We start from the raw sequence: 25025 nt of genomic DNA, 5'->3' as shown, positions 1-25025 counted from the left end.
GAGCTGTGAACAACTAAAGCTCATCAGCCATATCCAGTGACAGCTGACAAAAATCTCTGGTTGATTTTTTTCGAGGGGGCCTATACCAGAATAGCCACAGAGCTCAAAGAAAATTCATAATGACGGCCAAACACAACACAAGTCCTGTAATTTAAATGCTCAACTTGCAGTGTGTTTCAGCTTTCTAGGCTGGATGTGCAGGTGCTGATGTAATAAAACCACGGGTAAGGAACGGTTCAGTCAGCGAACTGGGTGAAATGGGACATAAGTGTACTAAACTGACGAAATGATAATGAATAGCATATAGCCACAACAGTATTTCACTTTTCACAAAACAAAACCGCAATGGAGTCTGGACTTTAGACGGGATCCTCTTAAAACAAAGCCTGCACATTCCTCCATGGCGCTGCTTATTTTCTGCCTGCTGAGGTCACCATAATAGAATGCAGACTGCTCTGCCCAAAGCAGCCCATTACCAAACAATGCTGTCCTCAATGGCAACGACTCTCTTCAATTTCTCTGCCTCACACCTTCTCTTTATGAGCTCGACTGACCTTTGACACACTGAGTGCTGGAGCAGGGCTGAGCTGAACTCCTTTGTAAAAACTTGCCAGAGTGTTGATTGCTGTAAAAAAATGCATACCACTATAAATCTTGTTGTTAACGATCTGAGGACAGAGCGGGTGATAGTGGTGTAAGCGGCAGAAGAGAAGTCGCTTCAAGGAGAAAGGCATTAAAATAAAATCACTGTCTCCTTTTGTTTTACTGGTGTCATAAAAATAGCCTCCCCTTTTTGGACTTTCCACAGTAAGCACAAGCTAATACAAGGAAAGCAGCTAATCAACTACAAACTCATTTGTTCATAAGCATGATAACGTAGCTCACTGCCTTTTGCTCGTCTCCTATAAACTAATTTAATCCACCTTTGCCTCATCACACCTGTGGCACCTTTGTTTTTTGGTGATTACATGATATGATAACAAAAAATGTACATATCTGGATAAAGCTGTCAAAACCAAAGTCGTTTGTAATCTTCCGTTTTGAGATTACATCATAAAGAAACTGACACATGACCTTAGCGCTTCAAAGACTTGACAAAAGTCCAAACTAGCTCATATCTTATCAGCTGTGGATTTTTCTGGTGCCTCGTCACCTGCAATATGTTTTTATTGAAACAGACAGGCAAACTGACCATCTGCTCTGCATCTCCACTGAGCCATAACGACATCCAACGCATTCAAGTTTATACAAATAGATGGCTCTGCTTTGTCTTAATGGCAGCAGACAAGCAAGCATACACAGTGTGTCTGGACTGGTTCAGTATTGACTCAAGACAGCATCCTTATCCATCTTTGTCCATTAAAGCCATACCGTTTCCGGATATATACTGTTGAGTACTATTAGTAACCATATTGTTGGCTGTGACCGCATGGCTATTTCTCTGCTCTTAATGCCTCAAGACAGGCGTGTGGCTTGTGTCACATGGTGTTCAGCCAATTTATGTCCTGTGATTGGTCACAAGGCAACAGAGTTAATGCAGATCTCAGCCTGGGGGGATGAAGATTTGATTCCTCAACAGCAGGGGGAAACAATTGTTGCATATTAATATACGATCTGGAAAGAAGTCCTCACGGTAGCATAAAGTTTTGCATGAAAATGAAGAGTGACTGGTCAAACTCATCACAGCCCAGAGGAAGACGTGCAACGGGATTCACAAAGACAGCGTCTTGTCCAGGAACTCGTTTATTTTGTTTGGCACCGCTACATCTGAATCATGTGAGGTTAATGCTAATTATCGTACGTTGCCCTATTGTGGAGCTGAAACAAAGGAAGAGCATCTACCCCAGCCATTTTTAGCCCAGGAGCGTAGTTTTATTCAAACCAGCAGACACTGAGCATGTTTGGATGGAGGCCTGTGAGCTCGGACGATTTCCTGTCTTGTCACTGATCATCAGCACATGTTGTATTCCTGGTGAAGCGCAACACACAGCATTGCATGCATCACTGCCTCACTATAGAGGCGGCGACAGAGACAGAGACGAAGGCTTGCATATGTACATGTGGGTATGTGTGACTAATAGCTTGCATACAAACAGAAGTAGGAACTCCAGCAGGTACAGTAATGAGATGTTTGAAGTTCCACTTTCTTCACTTAACCATCGCACCATATTTAATGATGTCATCTAACTAAAATTATGTGAAAAGAATGAGAGAGTGGGTCGGAAAAGAGAATGAACAAATACCTAATGATGGAGAAAAGAGGCTGAGTGAATAAAATGTGTAATCACCAGATCTGGAGACGAGAGGGGAAAAAAATGGTGGAAGTGAAAAGGTGTGGTGATGGAAATAAGAAACGCGGGAGAGATAGTGGAGTGAGATGAGAGAAGTTGACGATACCTTTTCAGAGAGTTAGCGAGGTGGAACGAGGAGGAATGGAGGGAGATAAGAGGAGAGCAGTCTGTGCATGTTTAGCTAAAAGGGAATTTTTATCCTTAGCTTGTGGGCAACCGAGTAACTGTCACATAGCTACAGCCAACACCACTTCAACTTCAACTAAGTACTCCAAAACAATACTCCACGTTAGAACTTTCACAAGGATTCCACTTGCTTTTTCAGAGTTTTAATCAAGTGTTTCAATAGGTGAGTATAGGTTTCAAATAAGAGTAGCTCGCCATAATTAAATTCGTCGTAACTAAATTACCCAGTCAGCCTACACAGATATACACATTTCTTTTCTTTTTACCCACCTGTGTGCAGCTTCTCCTTAATAAAGAAAATTTCACCCTAATTTTCACACATTGTTCTGATGCTAACAATGTAAACATCTAACAACAAATTTTCTCAGCTTAAGGGGGAAGCAAATATATTAAATATTAATACTCAAGGCTAAGACTTTGAGCATTACAGTCTCAGTGGAATTACAGCCTTTACTCCAACATTTCCATTTCATAACTGAGCATTATGAGAGAAGACTGGTTTTTCTTGGAGTCATTCCAAATGGAAAAGCTGGACCTACCGGGCAGTCCAGAACGACAAGTAACATCAGCCATTGTATGTCAGTCCCAGGGCAGAGAAAGGGGGGGCGGCTGGGAGGTTCAATACAAGACAATATACACAGCAACCTCAAACGCACGTTCATTAGGTCAAATTACAGAGACTGTCTTTCAACTTGGCAGACAGCTAAACTAATAAAGCTGCTGCTAGTGTAAACTGAGTGTGAGTGCATAGTTTGTGGGTGTCCGACAGTCTTTGTGTGTCTTTAAGTTTACATTTGTCATTCCCGTGTCTAAATGCAGTGAGTGACAGCAAGGCCGGTGAGGGACAGAAAGCCAAAACTGTGTCCAAAGGGCTTGTCAGTATCGTTATAGCAACGGAACCTAGGACGAGGTAGTGCTATGGGGGAGAGGAGGAGGAAAGTGTGGAGGAGGATAAGAACAGAGATGGAGAGAAAGAAAAACAGAGGGAGATGTGTTGGAAAGAGAGAAATTTGAGCGCAGAGGAAAAGAGATAAGGAGAGACTGGTGGGAGCGGGGGAAGATGAGAGGAAGAGTGATGAGTGAGAGGAATGCTAGAGACAAAGAGGCAAGGAGAGCAAGGAAGACAGGAGAGAAGAGGGACTAAATATATAAGTGTCTTGCTCAACATAACACTGAGCTAGATATGAATAATCTAAGGTGCGACAGTGACTTGTAGAAAGACAGGATGCTACAGGTCTAAAGCCTCTTTCACACGCACTTCTCAGAAAAAAAAGAGAAAAAAACATCTCTTAACAGATCCCCACACAGTGTTCCCTAAAGAGAAAATTATAAAATTGGCAATTTTAGTCTCAGGTTCGAATACCACAATACATGATAGATGCAGCCTCATTGGGGGGACAATCACAGAAGACGAGAAATCCTCAGCTCCCTCTGGCTTTGAATGTGTTTAAATGTTATTTTCCACAGTCTAATTAAGTCACCCCTCTGTTTATATTGCAACCCTGCATACTGAATAAATACCATGCCGCCTCTACTCCTCCACCGCCTCTCCTGCATTCTCAGCCAGGCACTTCGCTGTTGTGTACGAGTAGATCACACCAGTACCGGCCAGGCAAATGACCGGCCATGTTCCATGGGCCCACAGGGACCAACTGCCAGTCATAACTTTCCAATCCCGCACTTATTTCAGCCACTCAAAGCAGACTGAAAATATGGCAGAGGCGTTATTTGATTGCCGTTATTCTACACTGTTTGGGAATTTATGCAAGCTAGGTCTCTCCTTTTCAAAGTGAAGTAGATGGCACTGGTAATGAAGCAAGAAATGTTGGGATATTTGCCATAGTGGAAAATATATATGCAAAAAGGATGGAGTGCAGACATGGAGTCTTTTAGTGTCAACAATTTATGGCAGGAAAGGACAAATGGGCATGCTAGCAGTAATAAAGTGCCAAAGTAGGGCTGTATTTAACAGACTGAAATCTTACCTACTTTTCAACTGCTATCAGGAAAAATGAAAAACAAATCTGCATAACTGCCACCATATATCGACCGACCAATCCACTACTCGACCTGGAGACTACGGCACTAAAGCAAAATAAAGCTACATTTCAACAGGCTTTTTAAATATTAACAGCTTTTTTCCATCTGTTCTCTCCAGCAAAGCAGCTGAGATCAAGCTTTATCTCAAGTCCAGTGTCTGAAAAGACTTGATACAAGCAACCTCTTGTTCTCTTGACTTTAAACAGGGCAAAATTAGCTCCTCAAAGCTCTGGAATTAAACCACAACCTAATTTGTCTTTGGTACAAGTGGGCCTTGACCCGCTATTTGACAAACACTGTTTGATAATGGGATTCAGCACTAAGCCGGTCTCCGTCGCCACACTCCAATCCACTTTCCTCTCCAGGTCAGCGGACCCTTTCCTTGATGTGCTGAAGGATGGCTAGTATGATGTGTTATAGCTTGTTAAAACTCATGCGATTTCACAAGGGGGAAAGGTTAACGGTTACACAACGACAAGAACCTGCCACCAGAGCGGTGCTCATGACCTCAACCCACAATACCCAAGCAGAGAGGAGGAGAGAGTCATCAGAAGATCCCCGCTTCTCTCCCGTGTGAATATCAAGTCTCAACCCCCCCATGCTTCATTTGAATTTCAACGCATTCCTTAAACTCACACACAGACACACAAACGTCAGGTTTACAGCTCAACTGTCCACGAGAAAGCACATTTTCTATGAGAAGTGATGCATGAACTGTGAATGTGTGAGAGGTGTCTCACCATATGCCCTGACCTTTCCAAGGAGAGGAACAGAGTGAATGTAATTCTCCAGGCTGTGTTTGTATGAAGCACAAGGCAGCAATTATTAAAGCCTAATGAATAACTGGGACAAAACAAAGTACCGGCACACTCGAGCCATTTCTGCTCACCCGAAAGGCTACATTAGCATCTTAAATGCAAATCAAAATCTTACTCAAAATACAGACAACTTACTTTTGGGGGGGTGGGGGAGTTAAAACAAGATTATTCCTGCCTGAAGAACCAAGGAGTACGCAAACAAAAACCATAACAGTTTTCACTTAGGTGGTTATTTATCCCTGCAAAGAAAAAAAATAGCACAAACTTTTGGGTGCTGTGTAGTTTTGAGGACTAGTCAGTGGTTTGTTGCATTTGCAAAGGGCATGTAGGAGGTTTAAATCTCAGTCCAGCAGTCTTTATTTTGATCTGATAACTGGGTAGTCACACAAATCAGTCTGTCACTAAAGAAGGGATATTGTGCAGCTGCATATGGGGCTTAACAACTACACTGGAACATGATGCTTCTCTGTAAGCTGATTCACTGAAAAAGGAGGAGAAGGGATAAAAAAAAAAATGAAGTAAAAGACATTGACAGATTATGTAGAGTGACCACAACTGCTTTGACCACCACCAATACACTCTTAAAAGCCGTACTGTCAAATGACAGAATTCCTGAAAAGCCTCAACTGGGGCTACATGCTGTGAGCATTTATTTTACAAGCTGCTGGCTGAGCACACAACCAAATCTCTCGCTTCACATTGGATTTTAAAGTCATCCATCAATGTATGGACTATGGTGGTTGTGTGTGAATAAATGTTGATTGCTGGCGATGCTTGAGGTGTTCATCCAGCAAGCATGGCTCTGCATGGCCCAGATCCTGCCTGAGAGGAAGCAATGCCACTAATGTGGGTCATTGTTATGCTGGGCTGTGGCTTAAGATTCTCCAAGAACAGATATGAATGCGAGTGCAGTGAGCGTAAAACGGGGAGGGGGGGTTCCAGCTGTGTGTGCTTCCTGCACCAAGCTAAGCTGCTCTTTACTCTCTCTCTCATATGGTCTTGATTAGCAGGCCAGTGGCTGTGGTAGCTGGCTGGCAAAGTTATTCCAGCTATGCATTTGTACTGGGGTGGGTCCTCTGGGAGAAATATGTCAGTCTGATCCACAGCTTAGATGAGACCTTCTGTGTCACTTCATATCATGAATTTGACAGGACACATGAGGAAGAGGGAGGGTGAAGGTATTTGAGAACATGGACAGGGAGAGTGCAGCGTCTATAGTGCTATGCAGTCCAGTCTTTTTAACTGCAGTATAACAGATTCTCTGTTTAAGTGTGCCTTTTGTCTCCTGTGGTTGTTTAAGTACAGACACGTATTGAAGCAGTAAATACACACAGCATACACACACACTTGGCTGTCTCTTGACAGGCATAAACCTCAGCAAGGACACTAGTGAAACAAGATTCTACACCCATCTCTCAAAATGTGCACTGAGCAGTTACAGCTACTGAGCTCCCACAACATTGGAAATGGGGGAAATATAGATTTTCCTGACAGTCTGAGACTCTTTAGGCTCTCAAAGCACACCTACTCTTCTGCACTTGTGATCTCTGAGACGCATTACTAAGAAAGAATTTGAGTTTTCCTCTGATGACTGTTTTTCTGAAGCAGCTCCCTTGTGTACCAACATGAGTTGAATGAATCGTTTAAAAAGACTTTAGAGACAAGCACGTGGCGAAACAATATCATGCACATAACCACATTGTCTGCAGAGCAAATACAGCATTAAGTATTCTCTGTGCAGCGCTTCCTGTTCCACCTGCAATATCACAAAGGAGGAACGCACGCTGCTAAGAGGACATGCAGACATCACTGCAGCTGATGTACAGAGTAAACACGTACTGAAACCCACCACACACATACACACGCACACAGATGTGGGGCTGGGGCTTCACCACAGTGGCGCCGGGGCAGGGCAGGCGGCAGCAGCAGCTACTAATTAAGAGTGGTTGGCTGAACAGCTATAGTTAGGGCTAGAGCTGGAGGGCTGAGGAGAATAGGGCGACAGGTCTGACACTGTGCCTGAGTGAGTCTGCGTGTGTGTGTGTGTGTCTGTTACTAGCAACCCTGGGGCTATAGGGTAGGGCCCCAGTTCAGCTCTTGCTGACTCAGATTCAACACTGTCTGGCTACAGTGCTACTAATATAGCTAGAAGGGAGGAAGCACAATTTGCTCTTTCCCTTCCTCTACAACTTTTTCCCACTACTGTTTACTTTTTTCTTGTGCTTGGTGCATATTTTAGATTTACTTCCTCTTTTTATTTCGTCATTAAATCTGCCAGCCACTGTATCATTTCTCTCTTTCACTTTTACACACAGTCTTTGTGCTTCAGTACGTTTTATTAGCAGTTTATATGTTCGCATATCAAAGGTGGAGATTATAGTGGGGATTAAAACAAGAGATACATTTGCTGTAAAAAGGTGAGAAACTTCCTAGGCAGTGAAATAATCTTCCTGTCTGCTTTTGTTCACACTTTTAAAAACTAGAAATTCTTGCTCTCCCGATTCAAACTTGTTGGGCAACACTGTGACTAACAGCACCACAGACTCAATTCATCATGTCCTAAAATCTAAACAAAAACAAGAGATCTGTCAGCAGGTCTGAGATATACCCTTTGTGGCACAATACACTCTCTGCAAAGTGCAGGCATTTAATCAAATATGTGACCAAGGCTGATTTATCAGTCACTTCTAGCAAAACAAAAAAAACCCCAAAGTGCCATAATGTGTCCTAAAAAACATGAACATATTTCAGTTGCTGTCAGTAAAGTGGTTTGTGCAAAAGCAACTCATTATACGGGAATAACAGGTGACTATATTAACAAACATTTAAAAAAAAGAACTTGTGGCAGTATAATAGGCTTGGGCCTGGGCCTTGGTTATTTAGCAGGCCAGCTAATCCTATTGTTGATGTCTCTAGAGCACAAGTGGTTAAGCTTGATGTGAAATCCTTCCTTTTGTCTCTTTGTGTGTAATTCACAGTCACCAAAATAAATAAGCCTAAAATAACACATTTAAGCACAGGCCTGTTTTTAAAGTCAAGTATCTCTCTCACGAATACCATTATCAAATGCTGGGGTGTGAAGATCACATCAAACAAACTGAACATGGACGAGCATTAAACCAAGGTTACCGACTGGACTGACTTCATTTAGCTCGTGCTGCCAATTTACTGCATTCTAAGCATTTCTGAATTACCAGGAATAGAAAGTCACATTCTTGACATTTGGATGCTTTCATGTGGATGTTAATGGCGTAAATTCAGCAATGTCCCATTTTTAGTCACAGGGCCCTGCACTGCACTTCGCCTTTTATTTATTTATTTATTTATTTCTAGGGATTGCAGCTTGGAGTGTGTACACACAAATACACACTCACTTACTCCTTTGTGTTTGCAGTCTAAACAGAGTGTTATGGGAGAGTGTGTCAGGTTATTGTTTGTCTGTTCCTCTCTGTGTTCCTAAATGTTTACCGCTACAGAACAATGGACTAAGGTGGGAAAACCTGAACATGGAAGGTCTTTCTGTTCTGTCTGTGTGCGTAAGCATGCATTTTTTCCATTTTAGCATTGTAATTTTGTAACAATCTGGCCTCCTGCCTGGGTTCCAGCACACATCCCTTTACATATACCAAGCACTGAATGTCTAACATTAGGTACAAGGGCACAACACACACCTCAAACTATTCTTGTGTCATTATGTAGGAACTGCAACCAGAAATAAGCTAGTGTACGGGACAACTTTCTAGCTTCAGATATTTAGAGACTTGTGGACACATGGAAACCGCAGCAGAAAGCCAATTCACTAAAAACATGAAGCATATGTGTACCACTGAAAATCCTTTAAGCACAAAAAACTCTGGTAAGCATAGTTCAGTTTTTTTTAGCTGAATAAAGTCTGTGGATGTACAAAAATGCATCTACATAGACTGGGACAGGCAAAAAAAAAAAACATGAGGACAGAGGTAAAAAGAGAATGACCTGAACCTATAGGCTATAAATTCAGCCAGCGCGACACAGAAACCTCTGCGTGTGCGTGTGTGTGTGTGTGTGTGTGTGTGGGGGGGGGGGGGGGGGGGGGGGGGGTAAGTGACATCTGGGCTGCTAGCCAGCCAGCAGTTGGGCTAGATGTCTCATACCGGCTTACCACTGAGGCTAACACTGATATGGCTACCATGGCCAGTGGTTTCAGCCCTAATTGAACAACAAAAGAAAATCTAAGCCTTAAATTAAAGCATAGCATAGTGAGAATTTCTTCATCTTCCTGTGGCATTAAGTCTGTGTAACTAATGCCAGTGAGACTTTACCTATTCATAAAGATTTCCCATATTCTGCTTCTTTGAAAAAACAAATATCAAATGTAGCTAGTATCATATGATATAAGGAGACGGTTGACCATTTAAAAAATGGAAATAAGGAGTGTGCTCAAAAACAGCGCATGTTATTATGTGAAAATGCAGTGTATATTTTCATTAAGAGAGCTCGACACAGAGACAGACAGCAAGAGAACAGAGAGGCCTGCGCTGTGCCCATCCTCACTCTGGCCCTGTGCCAGGCCTGCTCCAGCAGAGGAAAAGAGAGAAAGGGAGGCTGTTGGGAGCGTGTGCGGATGTGTGTCTGTGTGTGTGTGTGAGTGTGTGTCTGTCTGTGTGTGAGTGAGAGAGAGAGAGAGGGGGCAAACATTCCCCTGGCAGGATCCCCGGGTCCCGACGGAGGGCAGGGTTCAGCCTCTGAAGGAGAGGCTGCGTGCCCGGCAGTCAATTAGCGGCTTGCATTTACACAACAAATGGAGCTCCTACAGTTTCTCTAGCCCCTCACACACATCCACACACACCACTCATGAGTGTATCCACTCAGCGCTCATCAGCACACGCCAACGCAAGGTCATAGAGAAGGGAAGGGAGGGAGAGGGAGAGAGAGAGTGTGTAAAGGAGAGAAAAAGAGGGAGAGAAAGAGAGAGAAAGAGAGAGAGCAAGAGGCCACCTATCTGCTGGAGTGGTACTCCACAAATACTATTGGCTATATCAGAAACACAAGCAGAGACACGGTGAGCACGGAGTAACAAAATCCCTGCAGCCCAACATTGCAGCTGCGATGCAGATGTGAAAACTTGTCCCCAAACCTTCTCTGTCCTTAAGAGATTCCACAGAAGACAAAGAAAAGGAAGCTCTAAATCACAGCTGAGTGGCCAATGGACAGACTCCAGCTTTTTCAAATGAAATTACTTTCTGCATCTGCCCATTTGGTGTCACACTAAATTTAGGATCTTTTTCAAACAGCGGTTTAAGACGAAGCAACCAACCACTGCTTTCAACCTTGGGCTCCAGAAAATTATCACTTCGATCAACCATTTTCTGACATTTTACGCACTGTGATTAATCGATTCTTGATTTGAGTACTGGAGTGTCGAGAGCGCTGCTTCATCAGCCTCTCATCAGACATTCTAGTGCTAATGCAAGCGAAGAACTCAAATTTGATTTATACTTGGCAATTCGCCTTGTGGATTCCCTACATTGAATTCATTCTTAGGTCTATAGATGCTAATCTTATATATCTGGGATCTGGTTCCATAAATTTGAACAAGTGAATCTGCCCTCATTAAACAAAGTGCGATGAAGCTCTGAAAGAATTGCATTGGTGGAATACTGTGTTTTAGTATGGTATTCTGACATGCTGAAACATCTTTAATCCCTTGCATTGACATACGTTACTGACTTACATGGCCCAAACCACAGCTGTTCTTATCTGTGTCGCATGACACAGTCACATTTCTGCAGAAGCATATGTCACGTGCAGGTTGCGCCATAGTTTTGTACATTCACCACCAAAGCATGATTTAAAGAGTCATGTCAACACTTCTCATTGTTTTCTCTTTACATTCTTTCTCTCTGACAACTTGCGTGTCGAGTGAGCAGAGATCATCCTATTACTGCATATTTTTGCAGCTTTGCAAAGAACTAGAAAAAGAACCGGGGCCGCTGTAGCTCTCATTTGTGTCTTTGCAGCACTGAGTTGTGCAGTGTTTGGAAACTTTCAAAGCAGAAGCAGACAGCATCATGCATCAGAGCACACAAACTGAACCAAAAACAAAAATTTACTTAGCAGGTTGTTAATTTAACTGCAGTGGAAGCAGCCAAATATCAGCTCTGTATAATTAGACACATAATAAAGTTAATGTGAGCCTACTGACCAGCTCAGCAGTCCTCAACTCACTGGAAACAAAAAATTAAATAACAGTGACAGACACAAGTGCACACACTGAAGGGAGACAAGCATTAAAACAGGGCAGGAGTGACTGACGTCCCTTTGAAACATTTAGCTTCACCGGACACCTTGTGGAAAATTGTCATGTCAGGATGACATGAGAACAGAAGCTGAAGTCAATACTCTTGATTCAATAAAGTTGATCAGGCAATACCCCTGTCAGGACCAGGGGAAATTCCTTTCAATCTTTCTTTGTGAATCCACTGTGAACACAAACACACACAATATTCTTGCGCTGGGCAGGCAAAAGGTTACACTACAGGAAGAGGCTTACTGTACTTTAACAACATGAAATTTAATACTGTTAAACTCCTAAAAGAAAAAATATGTTTAGCTTTAATGTATCTTATGTGGACAGCAATGATGGATGTTTACAATAAATGGTGAAACATGAATTAACTGTGCATATCAGTACCTGTGCCATAAACTTGATACCGGGGCAGTTGAGGGCGTGAGTGTGGAAACGAGGCTTAAAGACCGGACACAATCAACACTTCTGTCTGTCTTCACTTCCCCTGCTCCTCCCAACCATCTGTCACTCTCACCCATGGACATTCAGGTGAGAACTGCCTCGTCTTCAAACTGTGTATCTGTGTGAAACGGGTACGCTCGGTAGCAAGAGTGGAAGCCGTTAATTGGAGGAAAACAGGGGTCTCCTCTGCTGTTTGGCGTGTACGCGACTCTCCAAACAGACAGGTCGGCTTGCCATTGCGGCATCTTTTTGCCTATCTGCCCTCTACCTACTCCATTCACTAATCTCCTGTCTATAACATCAATCTATCAGGGACAATTATTAGTGAAATGAGACCAGAGGTAAGTGGATGAGAGCTGGCCTGTGGCATACAGCAATCAAACCCCAGCCCATCTCTCTCTGTAGCTCTCTCGTTCTTCCTCTCACCCCCCCTTTCTCTCTCCCTCCAGCTGTGCTCTGAATAGGCCTTTAAATCACCCGGCCTAGGCCCTTCGATTGGTTGACCTCTCTGCATGATTAAACAGCCATTTTCATCACGTCCTCCATAGAAGAGTGACAGAAAGAGAAAGAGGGAGAGAGATGGAGAGACAGACGCCGATAAGGGAGGTGAGCGAGCCCAACCAAATGGGATTTTACCACACTGATGATGACAGACATCTGGATCACACGGGGTGGGGGGCGGGCTGATACTCTACACAGTGATGGCTGGTGTGAATAGCACCTGAAAGTTTAACATATGACGTGACAGACGTAATAATGTCTATATGACAAACTGCCACAATCACCTTTAAACAAAAAAAAGAAAATCGAACATGACACTTTCTAAATACAAAATTTTCTTCATTTAAAAGAGTCAGTTTAACGCTCGTCTGAAAGGACCATAATATAATGCGTGAGATAAGATATCAGACGGTCATAGTTACCACTGCTGTGCACAGTGTCCACAATGATTTACTAAAAACACTGTTCTAACAGTGGGAGAGTTTAATTTCCTCCTCTTCCCTGAAAACAAACCCTTTCGTCCGATAAAGTCACCACCCCCTCATAACATCTGTTTGGCTTCCGAATAGAAAAAAGAAGAGAAAAAAAAAGCCGCAAAGTGGCGGGGTGGCACAAGCAACAGCAGCTGTTCCAGTGCTGTGTTCAGACTTTAATTAAAGTTTGAATCAGCTCCTCTCTATTTTTTGTCATCCTTCTTTCCCACCACTCTCTTCTCTTCCTTGCCCTGCTTTGAATACAAAAGCTGCTCACTGCAGCAATATTATTTAGTATTTTTCGGTGCGAGCTGTCTTGTTGCTGTTCCGAGTTAGTTAGCGCTGCCAAGTTCCCTCCCTTATTCCTCGGCTGTCTTATTCTTTTCCCTCAGCTCTTTCTGGCCGAGGTGCAGGCTCTGGCGTCGTTTTGTTCAGATTCTTAATATCCCGCCCTTTCACAAATCTAAACACTTTTATGTTGATGCAGCTACAAGCAGACTGGGAGATGGGTTACTTTTGAAAATGTGTCTGTGCTGTGGCCAAGTTTCACTGCGGCAGTGATTGTTGAGGGGAGAATGAGGTGTGTCTAACTGAAAAAAAAGAAAGAAAGAAAAACTAAAAACAGCTTGTTCCTTAAAATGTCTTCATGAGATGTGTGCCAGTGACTAAAAGATGCTCCAACTTGATGATAACTTGGGTTTGGAAAAAGCTACAAATTTCAGACATGTCCATTTTAAATGTAACCACTGGTTTTGGTTATTGGTCATTCCATTGTTTTTGAGCTAACATTTGGTATTGCCTGAAGTGCCAGTTAGACAAATACGATTTGTCATGTGTCAGAGGACACGCAGAGTACGTCTGCAAGTGCACCAGAGGCCATGTCAAGCTGATCCCGAGAACCAAACAAGGTCACACTCTGAAAACAATGAAGAGCTGAGCTGATCAACCAGAACAGCCGCATTCCTTCACATGCAATGGAAACCAAGGAAATCTTGGTGAGGCAGAGGGAGGACAGTCTCGAGAGAAAAGACTGAGTGAAAGGAAGCAACTCCTCCCAGCTCAAGCACATCACCAGGCACAAGCTCCACACCCCATTTCATTTGAAACGGAATGGTATCGCTGATGCATTCCTTCGTGTTTGCTGGCTGTTTCGTCACATGCTCTGCCTCATTATCCAGCCTAGAAAATCTAGAAGCTGAAAAAAAACAGACTCACTGAAGCAAAGATGTTCCTTGCTACTCTACGCCTCTTTATGTGGGGCCAGGCAAGCTGCTGACCAATGCAACAACTGCTGGAAGAAGAGGTCAGAGGTGACCAAGCGCAACTGAAGACATCATGGGATAGCAATGTGTGGCTCACATCCAGACCCATCTATATGCCCCTCCCCATAATGCAGTAGCAGACCAGAGGTTCACCCCAGAATGGGCAAAAAGCAACAACAGAGCACTGGCAATAAAACCTCCATGGCTCTACTCCACCTTCAAAGTACAGATCATTGTAACATTTGACCTCTCTTTTCCCACCCCTCCTCAAAGTTTGGAGCCCTGCTCCTCCTCCTGCTCTTCTTCTATTTCTGGCTACAACCTGCACCCCACCCCCTTCCTGGCGGTCCGCCATTGTCTGGCCTGGAGCACTTATTCCCAGTGTGCCCCTGTCGGTTTGCTTTTTCTCTGCAGGTGGTCGAGGACAGAGAGACAACTTAAAAGAACCCCCAGGATTTGTGCCGTTATTACATGGAGGCAACACAGGTCTGCTAAAAGAATTGGACTGAGCAGTCACCAGTGTTCTGCACACCATGCTGTCTGTGGTTTTCTCCTTAACAAGGTATGTAAGGTAGAAAAGAGAGGGGAATGAGATTTTATAGTCCTCAAGCACATGGTTCCACTGACAGAAGAGAAGCAAAACAAAGTATTTCTGCAGCATCCCGAAAACTTTCCTCTGAAGCTGTGAAATGCTAGGAACGTGATCTAAGGTGCACAGTGTGCATCAAGCTTCGAGTACAGTATAGTTCAAAAGTGAAAAATACTATGCAAAAGAAAAATATGAAAACAACATTTTTCCACTGAGTGAGCTCATAAAATACACGTGTCTCATATCTGCATAACTCTGCAGCAGGTGAGCGTCGTATTACGGGGTAACCATAGTCCCTGTGAAATCAGAAAAGTCCCATGTACATGTGTCTATAGTCGACATGCTATGCAGTGGCACAATCCCAACATACAATAGAGGCCAGACTCAGTGGGCTACTCATCACTTCTCCCTCTTTAACCCTTTGTGAAGGGTACAAAGAAAGCTGACAAAGAGGCTGTGGAAATAAAAAAGGAGTGAAGAAGGAGGAGGTGTAGGATATTCTATGCTGCTTCTTCACCATTTTAAGAGGAGTTTCAGGCTACATTTTCTATGTGACAAGTCAACTTCACCATAAGCACAGGGACATGAATATCGGGAAACCATTTCTTAGACAGACACATAACATTGTGATTAGGCGTGTGGAGTAAGTGGCCTGGTTTCAACTACAAACAGGGCTATTTACTGTAAAAGGTTTGCACTTTTATTTATGTTCCAGTTTTCTTTTAAAAATAATTTCAGTGGTTCTTTTGGAGTGCTGTTTTAACAGAAATCATTTTTCATCCGGGCTAGAGTTTCAAGAGAAGCAATACTGCTTTTAACCATAGCTTAAAAAAATTGAGCTTGTCCCAAAACCTGACAGGTCCCACTTGGTTTTAGAAAATTGGCTACTGGGAGTTAAACGTGGAGAGGTGAGAAGCTGGGAAGCGCTCCAAAGTGATTTAGGCTAAAGCTACTCAAAACCTACCCTTCTTTTTGCAGCTGAAGTGGGATAGCATAGCGGATTTAAGAAGGCTAACTGCTTTTTCTGTTATGTTGAAAGAGCAAAATGTTTTTTTCTTTTTTTCTCTGTCCCCATGATTGACTGGTTTTCTGCAAAGAGTCTGCCCTCTCCAAACACACACACAGACAAACACACACACACACACACACACACCAAGCTAGCCAAAAGCACCAGCCGACATCTAATGAGTGCCAAGCACTCAGGGGAAAAAATTACTGGTAAACAAAATGAATAAATGAGCACTTATCTCCATCTGGTAAACACACATGCAGGTGCTGACATCAGAGTGTATGGTTTATGAGGCATAGCATGCGTGTCTGTGTGTGTCACACAAACCTGAACCTGAACGCAACTAAGGGACTAGAGAGAGGGTACATTTACCTGTGTCCTACATGGATATGCACACATTTCTTCAATGCCCACCGCTGCCTCGGGGGCACAGTCACCAAACTGCTGACCTCTGTGGAATGAGTTGTCCTTCCGCTAACATGGAGGTTACTGCTAGTCCCAACACAGACACAATAAAGAGCCCAGACAGGCATCTAGCTGATTTACAGGCTAGCCCACAGCCATGTGGCTCTTTTCAAAAGCCTTCCTTCTATTAGGTCTTATTTACATGGCTGGGGAGTACAGACCATTTGAATTATTTAAGATTCCCCTTGGTAAACACAACAGAAACCAGGAGGGGTGTGTGTGTTAAGCAAGTAGAAGGATGCAAGACAGCAATAACGACACAGCAGATACTATGACTGAGATGGATGAAAAAGAAGTACGCAATTATGAGTTACTGCACCATTACATTAATCAAAACATTCAATAACTACATGCCAGTGAAAACTCTTCACCATTTCATCTCCTTTACAACAGTGGAGAGTTACCTTACATTAAACCAGAGGTCTTTTCACTTTCACGTGCACAAATATGTTAAGATACAGTGTGCACATCAACGATGTGCTGCTTATCTCAATGCAAATACATGCACAGGCACACACCCACAGTGCACTGCCTCCTCTCTCACACAGTGGTTCTCATTAACAAGCCAAACATGCCTGAAGAGGCAGACAGACTCTAGTGAGCACAGTAAACAACCAGTAGGCTCCCTCATCTAAACTGAGACTATCTCAGCATCCGCAAGACACAATTTCTGCCACTTATACTGACAGGCTCCAGATAGAAGCCATTCAAAGGTTAGAATTTTGCCCTATAAACTAGGGAAATTGGTTGTTCCTGCTAAGAGTAAATTTAGGAAGGCAGACACTAGGGGTATGTGGGATACCCTCTATGTCTGTGACTTAATTCTCAGTTCTAACATACTGTTCATAAAAGAAAAAGAAAAAAATTTGAGATTCACATTAAGTAACAATAACTATGATTCTAGGAAGCCTCACTTCACAGATGCTAATCCAGGAAAATATTAAGTGCAACTCAACCTGTCAGATGCACACCTCATCAATAAACTTATTAAACAATATAGATGACATGAGATGAGATTACAGGAAGGAATGATGATTTCCAGATCAATACCAGACTCGCTCTCTTTTTATAAGCGAAAAAGCAACAAGAGAAACCTTTTTTCTTTTCCTTTTTTTGGTCCGTCTGCAACAATCAGACCCAAGCTGCCCGTCTGAGTCAGTGTCTGATGGGGGAAGACAGACTGCTGACAAGAGCATTAGCCTGCCAGGTAGGAAGCCTCATATGCTGAGGTTGTGCCCACTAGCTGCAGGTGTAGTGGGATTCTAGACAAGGCCACTAGGTCAGAAGTGGAACGAGCTTAATTCTGCATCGCTGGGACCTTCGGAATGACTGTAACTCAATCCAAGTAGTGACATGCTGGGGGTCAAGGGTCAAATACAGCCAATGACACTGGTTCGCTTTGGTTGGGAGGAGTCTTTCCCACAAATGAAATGAGGGATTGTCAATTTGACTTTCTTTGAAAATAAACTCATCGCAGTATTGTCCTCGAGAAATGTGAGTATGCACATAACAGTGAACGACAAAATTTCTTCTTGCCCTACTTAAGTCAGTCTTGTCCCTCTGCCTTGCATTGTAAGCAAACCAACCAACAAATCTTTGAACAATAAAGGGAGCCATGTAAACTCTGTTCCCCAACATGCAGCACAGACTAACACTGGAGCTTCTTTCAATTTGCAGCCAGATTAGCAGGAGTGGTTTTGATACTGTCAGAACGGCAGAGATTTTTCTATTCCGAGTTGTCTTGAGTGAGTGGCCTTTTCAGTGCCTGCTTCAAAAAGCATCCCTGTACCCGAGCAGCTGTCACTTTCAGCAGGCACTGAGGAAGACGGAAGCGGGGGAGGGGTCCTTTGAAGAAACAGTTAAAAGTGAGCGATAAAAATAAACTGGGAGAGAGGAGAAAATTAATTATACATAACAGACAGTTCACTTGGATGAGCACGGCGGAGAAACTAAAGCTGCCTTCCTCAAAGAAAGAAAAAAGCCATTTTCAGACTGCAGACATTTCTGCTCTGCTCACAGTGGTCATATTGAATCAGCTATACTATAGTAAGGCATGCAACAAGGATTTTGGGTTTTTAATGGTCAGAGCATCAAACAGTACAGCCTGAGCCCTCATTTAAATTCCACAACCACTCACTTTATGCATCCTTTCTAGTTCAGCCAGTTTCCCCGAGACCAAAATAAAGCTGTCACACCTGATCACCCCCCTCCCACACCCCCCCTTTTTTTTTTGCAAAAACTTTGATGAAGCTTGCAGATAGCTCAGTCTACCTTTAAATTTGCCTCTGATTGGCACTGATGAGGGTTTATGCTGCCGGCTCACCTGCAAACTCACCTCTTGATATGATTCGTAATGCACCAGCACTTTGTAGTTCAACACCGCCCACTGACTCTCAATCCCAGCTTCTTATTTGGGCCAAATGGAGGTCATTCCTATTTGAGCAGTCAGTCAAGACAGGCCCGCCAGGTATTGGCGAGTGAATTTATTTCATATTAAGGCTTGTCGGCTGGATAGGTGTTAGCACCATGAGAGCTGTGAGTGTGTGTGTGTGTGTGTGTGCACAGCATGGCCTTCGGGTAGAGCCCTACTGCTGGACCCTCTTTCGTGCTTTTTAATATTGCTGTTGCTGAGTGGCTCCTCACCTCAGGGCATCACAGAAACCCTGGAGAGCCTAAGTAAAATACTGATGGAAAGACAGGAAGGGAAAGGCTCAGAAAGAGATATAGGGAGGTGACCGACGGAGAGGCTGGGCAGGACGTGACGGAAGCAAAGAAGGAAGAAAAGATCAAGACGTGCAACGAAATAAATAAATAAATAAATAAATAAACACTAGTTCAACAGAACCCAGCAGGCAACATACCTCTCTGCCTAACCTCTTTAGCAAGACTGACACAAATGAAAACTCATGTAATAAAAACATGCCATCTCCACCGGCTGTGATATGAAAGCAGATATTGCATTACAACATCGCTGAGCCAAAAAAGCCCTCAGTCACACATGGGGGGGGTGGGGCAGAGTTAACACTACTGTGTACGTGACACTCTCTGACATAACCACTGTTTCAGTTCAAGAGGGGATCCCGTTTCAGTTAGTAGTAAACGCTTCTTCACTGAGCCAAAGGGGCATCAATGGACAGGCACTGGCAAACAATGAAGACTAGCCATCTCGTAAATGAAACATAGTGAGGAGCCAGTTGTGAAACAGACAGAGAAGCCTGGCCTGGCCTGCTAGTCCAGTCTCTCTCTAGGAGGAGGAGGAAAAGGGAGACCAGAGGAGAGGAGAATCGGCATGCAACCTGACAAGGTGTAACTTTGCTGGAGAAGAGGGAAAGTGTTCGATTTGGGGGGTGTCGGTGGCAAGAACGGACTAGGAAAGGAAGTCTGAGTGGCAGCATGAGGCTGGAGCCAGGAAGAGCAGCAGAAAAGTGGAGGCAGAGAGTAGGAAATGCCTAAAAGTTGAGGATGTTACACTGGTCAAACATTGAGGAACACCGGAAAAGGACCTGGATTCTGCAGTGTAGCAACACACAGACTACAAAACTGTGAGTGCAAACACAGTGCATATATCTTCCCACTGCATGAAAGCCATGAATCATAGTGCAGCATACCCTCAAGAATACAGTTACACTGTGAAAGTCCTTTCCCATATATAAACAATTTCCTTAACCCAGTGAAGTAGTTTTTCACTCCAGCTGAGAAAGTCCCATGTGTGTCTGCAGGAATTGATTTCAAATCCTTGTTTTTATTTCCTTTTCTAAAATCCTCTATCAATATAAGCAGTAAAGCAAAATATATCAAGCTCAGTCTTACAGCATGCCAAGATGCAATTCAGTCCTCACTTTAGCGCAACCCCTCTGCTTCGTCATCCATCTACAATCTAATTAGACCTTAAATATGCCGCTCACTGAAACGTCCGGAGCAATGCGACGTGGGGGGAGCCACACAAAGGCCGGACCAGAGGGGTGCAAAGAGCACATGTCAGCTCGAATTCCAAAGTTTGGACATCACAGATTTACTCTTCACAGCGGCAAACGGCAGCAGGCAGACTGGACAGGGCAGACTTTGAAAATTCACGACACTGCTGCTCTATTGTGGGGCAGATCTGTATCATAATTAGGGAAGATTGAGGGAAATTGCTTGTAATTTTCTGGCTGGGTTGCCAGCTTTCATGTTAATGCCGTACAAGATGACATTTGGACTAGTGGGACTTTTTGAAACAACAAAGAAACAATCACGTAGGTGAGATCCTCCCATTTCTCATAGATTAGGGTCAAAACAGGCAGTTGTTTGGGCATGTCTAAACATGCACATGTGTAATCATGAGCATATTATTATATCCATAATCACTTGAAGATTTTTTTTGTCACTAGGAGAACTACACTGAGCTTTTTGTCATTTCAAGCCCCGTCGCTGCTAAATAAGAAAAAGGTCATTGTTTGCACACAAAAAAAGTCAATGATGCCTTTGGTTCCTCTCTGTCAGTCACACGCTGGTGTGAATAATGCCAGTTTTGATTTTGACATGTTCAGTATGCTTGTGTTGTGCAGCTGGTGAGATGTCCCTGGTCCTGTGGTTAAGTGATTTAAAGCCTTGTGTCTAGGCACCACCTCTTAAACAAACACTCATGTCATGGTTGAAATCCCACAGTATTTACATGTGAATGCATGTCATTTCATTGAACTGTCAATAACAAACTGTTGCTTCCCCTATCTCAGGCCAAACAGGGTCACACCACCTCTAATACAGAATTATGCCATCATCACACACAAACCGCCTCTGTCTATTCCAGGGGGTGCCACATGTAGTAAAATCGTCCGACGGGTGCCACGATGTGCAGATGATACACCCACGCGCAAATATTTAAGGAACACAGATGTGACTTTTCTCATTAACCCCCAGTCTTGCACCCCACCACCCCGAAAAAAGGTTCAAATTATCTCTAAGCCTTTACTCATCTAATATGATTCATGAATGCATGTTTAAAACGGGCTCCAAATGAATTCATGCTGCGTGCGGGGGTCGGGGTGGGTAGACTAATTTGGTTAACCAGGATTTGATTAAAAAATAGAACTGAGGAGAATCCGATAGAGCAATGAGAGCATTTTCAATAGCTGACAACCGATGCGCACTCAAACACACCCACAGACAGCCCTCACCACTCCATCCCTGCTCAGAAGAGAGGAATTCAATTGCCGTCGAATAACAAAGCTCGCAAATTGCCACAAACTGGTTTGCAGATTAATGGCCCAATCACATCACGCCGACATACAATTTCTAATTATTTTAAAGCTAATACGGGAATCGCTTTATTTATTTGTTTATTTTTTAGAAGGGTGGGGGGGGGGGGGGGGGTACTACCTTGTTCCCTAGAGAAATCTAACACAACTCCTCCCTTAGGTCCATTTATTAAAGCCGGGGCAGTCAAACATAAAAAAAACAATAAATAAATAACATTAAAAAAAATAATAATAAAACGTTTAAGGCCAGGCAGACTCTTCAGACTCCCCCCGATTATTTACCCAGGCGACAGTGAGTGTCAGCTCCTTGAATACCTGTAATTATGTATGGTGGTGGCATTCCTCCTCCGAGGCAATGCAACCGCCCGGCGCACTCCGAGCCAGATTAGGCTGCGAGCTGGTCCGCGTTAGCCCGGTGCCGGTAGTTTGCTTCCCCCCCCTCCTCCTCCTTTTCCCATTCTCCCAAAAACTCTTATTTTTAATTCAACAGCCGTGCTTCAAGCAGAGAAAAACTCAACACACTGCACCAAAACCCGCGGATACTTAAAAAAAAAACCCGCAACCATCCCCTTTTTTCTCTCAAAGCACCAGGTGTTCAGCGCGAGGCAATAGAGTAATAGAGTTAGCTAAAGCGGCGCGCGAGCTCAAAATATCCGCAGTTTTAACAGTTTGTGTGTGTCTGTGTGTGCGCTTCTGTGTTTCCAATCCGGCTGGTGGTCACACCGGGGCGCACATTCAACACAGCGCAACACAGAAACGCAAGTCTACACACACCAGCGCACACCTAAATAAGTAGATATCTCTCTACAGGTCCTCCGTCCGCACGGCTTTCCACGGCTGCCTTTGGTCGGAGCCACAAGCCTCCACCTTTCTCCCCGGCAAACTCGTGGAGAAACCACACAGCGCGAGCTGGGAAGACGTTGGGGAAAAGAGACGAAACACAACCCCAAACTCACCACACGGTGTCAATACAGAAGGGGGGGAATGTAAGCGCAATATTTCCACCAAAAACTGCTCCTTCCACGCGAAAAGAGCCCTGCTCCAGAGTTTTCGCGGTACTTACAGGTTCAAGTGATCCTTGGGGTAGATATCCTCGCCATGGTTTTAAATTCCAAAACTTGTGGACATTTCCACACTGGTCACAGAGCGGGTCTGCTCTCTCTCCGGCGGCTCCCTGCGTGTGAATGGAGCGGAGAGGAGAGGAATGCAGCTCCGGCTCCAGGAGTAGGAGGGAGGGAGAGAGGGAGGGAGGGAGGGAGGAGGCGCTCTGCCGCCGCTGTCCCTGCTGATGCTGCAGTACCCAAACAAACCCATAGAGGGCTTCCACTGCTTTATAATGTGAAGGCTGGGGAGACCTTTACATTACATTCATAATTTGGCCAAGCTTAGCTTCCACACGTGCAAAACTATTTTTTTCACGTTTTTAATTGAATTGTAATTATGAACTATTATGTTCGTACACTGTTAATTATCTGGCTTTCTGTATTTCCTCCTTCTCAGTTGTAGGTAATTATGTAGTGGCAGGCTCTGTAAATGAATATTTATATCTACTTAATAAAAATCTAAAAAGAAATGCAAAACTGTGCAAAAGTCTTGAGTCACCATTCATTTTTTTTATATTTTGCTTCCAAGGAGCCAGAGTTTCCTGTAATGTTTTTAAAGCAGTCTTGAGCAAGGTCTTTTAAAGTTGTTCCTTGCAAGTTGGCTGCAGTTCTTGTATCTGACCATTTTCAGAGAATTTTGTTTGTTTTTTTAAGTCACTTAACACTGACCTATGAATCATTCAAGCATAAGAAAAGATCATAACTCAAAGGATGAGCAAGTCTTGTAACTACACATAGCAGACGACTTAGCAAAGCAGCAATTTTAAATTGTCTTTAGGCACTTTGTTACTAGCAACCTGTCACAAAAGCATGTAATTTGTTCCCATTTCTTTAGCCGATTATATGAAAAATACCAAAGATAACACAGTTTGACAGGCATAAAATAGTATTTTTGCACCAGCAAGGTGATTTTCATAGAGTTATTAGCTGAAAACTTGGCACATCTCAGCATGGTGTGTAGCATGTCCTTTAAAAAACTGACAACACTGGACAAGTGGAGGACAAAAGAAGAAGTGGCTGACCTAAAAAGCTATTTACAGCAGATGATGGTATCTGAAAGTCATGTTCTTGAGAAAGAAAATTACAAAATCCAACAAAGATCTCACACAGGACCTGAAAGATGCAGCTGGACCTTCAATTTTTCTATGTACTGTTTGCTGAAGCCTCATCAGAAATAGTCTCAGTGGAAGGGTGGCTGCCAAGAAGCTATTCTTAAGGAAGGGAAATGGGGGAAATTACACAGGAACTGCACTGAAAGTCAGTGGCAACAGGTCTGATGGAGTCCTGAATTACAGTTTTTGGTTCAAATGATGATCAGTATATATGGAGGAGGTTCAGCATGGATCAGGACATTACATAAAGCAATGACAAAAAAGCTCTTCTGAGAAAGTTTGTGCTATATTTAAGAATAAATGTTGACTTTCAAGCTCATGCAAACTGTTAAAAACTCAGTTTTCACCCTATATACTTTATTTCCATGTATGTTTGCACAAGTTTCAGTGAATCGCTGCACCAATTCCCCATTTTCTTGGTAAAATATAAAGAAATGACTTTAGTTCAATTTAATTATATTTAATTAACATAAAACAAAGAGAACAAGAAAATCTGGAGGCCACTTAAAATATAATCATGGACATTGTTACTTTCAACTACCACTCCAGCAATCACAACTATCACAGTTGTGAAAGTCATTATTATCACAGTTATTATTACCTACATAAATATGTTTCACAGCACACATCTCTCACTTCAAGTTAAAACAAATAGCAGACGCAGGAAAAGATTACATTAGAAGTAGACGACAGCAGAGGGGGAGAAACCCAGGCAGTACTGTGTGGGAACAAGATAGAGGTGATGACAGGAGTGGACAGAGTGACAACAAATATTTGCAAGACAACCAGTTGACATTAAAGCCCTGACAGGCACAGTTTATCCTGTTGCAAGATATTGCATACCTGCAGGTCGTGAGCAGAAAATCTAAATCTACAGTGAATGGTGTTCAAATTAGAACTTGCCCGGGAGATGATCGCAGACAGATTTTAGTTGTGAGCTCCACAAAACAAGTCAGACTTCTAATTAAACGAGGAGGCCCGAAGCCTGTCTGTCATGTCCCATCAGCTGACACATTTCCACAGCCTTACTTAGACTCAGTGTCACTTTGATGACAGATTTTCAATACAAACTGCCCCTGTAAGCCTATACCCCAACCAACTTTTAATTCTTCCTCTTCTCCTATGATATTGAACTTCACAATGGTGAAAGCCACCTTCGAAGCTTTATTTCAATATTCCTCGAAGAGCGAGTGAATATTAGGAGCTTAG

General features: G+C 43.3%; 1 protein-coding gene across 4 annotated transcripts in view; it reads right to left on the bottom strand.

The window, feature by feature from the left end:
* plxna1b (plexin A1b) overlaps positions 1–22828 on the bottom strand; it is a 181396-nt gene extending 158568 nt beyond the window's left edge. For 3 of the 4 annotated variants that reach the window (XM_082534177.1, XM_082534176.1, XM_082534178.1), the window contains exon 1: positions 22665–22827. The gene's annotated coding sequence lies outside the window, so the exon portion shown is untranslated. Of the gene's footprint in view, positions 1–22664 lie in introns of all 4 variants that reach the window. The other variant, XM_082534175.1, reaches the window with a different exon arrangement.
* Between the last annotated feature and the right edge of the window lie 2197 nt (positions 22829–25025).

The sequence above is a fragment of the Aulonocara stuartgranti genome (assembly GCF_965226115.1).
Source record: "Aulonocara stuartgranti genome assembly, chromosome: 5".
NCBI lineage: Eukaryota > Metazoa > Chordata > Actinopteri > Cichliformes > Cichlidae > Aulonocara > Aulonocara stuartgranti.
This window is presented reverse-complemented; position numbering and strand designations above follow the sequence as displayed.